Source organism: Apodemus sylvaticus, chromosome 9 (assembly GCF_947179515.1).
Source record: "Apodemus sylvaticus chromosome 9, mApoSyl1.1, whole genome shotgun sequence".
Taxonomy (NCBI): domain Eukaryota; kingdom Metazoa; phylum Chordata; class Mammalia; order Rodentia; family Muridae; genus Apodemus; species Apodemus sylvaticus.
Window position 1 is genome coordinate 60,216,554 of NC_067480.1, and position 1,673 is coordinate 60,218,226.

Consider the following 1,673-nt stretch of genomic DNA (forward strand, 5'->3'; position numbering starts at 1 on the left):
CCTCTCTCCCTCCCTCCCTCCTTCCCTCCTTCTCTCTCTCTCTCTCTCTCTCTCTCTCTCTCTCTCTCTCTCTCTCAGTCAATTAAGTTATTTACTTTACATGCCAACTAAAGCTTCCTTGCCCTCCTCTCTTCCCAGTCCATCATTCTTACCTTCTTTCCCCACCTCCACTTCCTCCCCTTCTCCTCAGAAAAGGGAAGGCCTCCATTGGATATCAACCAGCCTTGGCAAATCAAGTAAGACTAGGCACAACCTCTTCTACTGAGGCTAGAGAAGGCCGCTATGTTACGGGAAAAGGATCCAAAGGCAGGCAATATAGTCAGAAACATTCCAGACTCCTGCCTTAGGAGTGACACATGAAAACTCAGTTGCACACATTTTACATAAGACAATTCCCATTAAATTCCAATGCATTTTTTACAGACTTTGAAAAAACAATACTTCATATGGAAAGCAAAAAACAATTAGTTAAAACAATCATGTACAATAAGAGAACTTCTGAAGGTATCAGTGCCTCTTATTTCAAGTTGTACTACAGAGCAATAGTAATAAAACTGCATGGTACTATCATAAAGATAGACTCATAGAGAACCATAAGTAAATCCACACAGTTATGGATACCTGGTTATTTTTTCTTATTTAGTTTTTATTCATAATCATAAACTTTGCAATCCAGCTAGACTTGAAGGAGAATGAGGAAAATATGGAACCCAAAGAATTTCAGCGGGAGCAGAAATTATAGGGTATTGCTAGCAGATGGGGTAGGGGCGCTCTCCTGAGCTACAGAAGGAATGGTATGCCTGAAAACAAAAGAAATTAGAGTTCTCCATTGTCAGAAATGGTGATCTTTTTGCTAGTTTTGATATTTGTGGACCTAAAAACACTCCTTGGCTTCCACAATGTTCATGCTTTCTTACACCTTCCCACAGACCACATGTTTGTCATTGAGCCATTCAGTCTTGCTAGTGCAGATAAAACCATTTGTGTTTTGTCCAGCCTTTGCCATGGACAAGATGCCAAGACTTGTATGCTTCAGGATGAAGTTCTGATCCTCCAATTTCTCTTGGTAGAAGAACCTGCCACCTGTGCCATTATGGTGTATGACATCACCACCCTGGCACATGAATCCTGGGAAAATTCTGTGAAAGGAGGAAACTTTATAGCCAAATCCTTTGTCTCCAGTACTCAGAGCACGAAAGTTTTCTGCTGTCTTTGGAACTTTGTCTGCAAACAGCTCAAAGGAGACGTGGCCCAAGAACTTGTCATCGGCTATGATGTTGAAGAACACAGTAGGGTTGACCATGACTGCAGCAAGCAACAAAAGGAGACAGTGGTGTCTGCTGGACACTTGATTTTTGACAAAGAAACTAAAACTATACAATGGGGAAAAATCTTCAACAAATTGTGATGGTGTAACTGGGTGTCAGTAAGTAGAAGAATGCAAACAGATCCATATCTGTCCATGAACAAAACTTAAATATAAGTGGACCACCAAAAAGCTAAATAAGCCAGTTTGAATAGGGGGTACAGATTTAAACTGAGAATTCTTTATTTTATTCTATATATTTCTTTATTTGCATTTCAAATGATTTCCCCTATTCTGGCCCCCCACTCCCCAGAAGTCACATAAGCCCCCTTCCCTCCCCTTGTCCTCCCACCCACCCCTTCCCACT

At 41.2% G+C, this 1,673-nt stretch overlaps 1 pseudogene; it reads right to left on the bottom strand.

The window, feature by feature from the left end:
• Nucleotides 1-816: 816 nt before the first annotated feature.
• LOC127692714 (peptidyl-prolyl cis-trans isomerase A-like) lies at nucleotides 817-1,303 on the bottom strand (annotated as a pseudogene).
• Nucleotides 1,304-1,673: the final 370 nt, after the last annotated feature.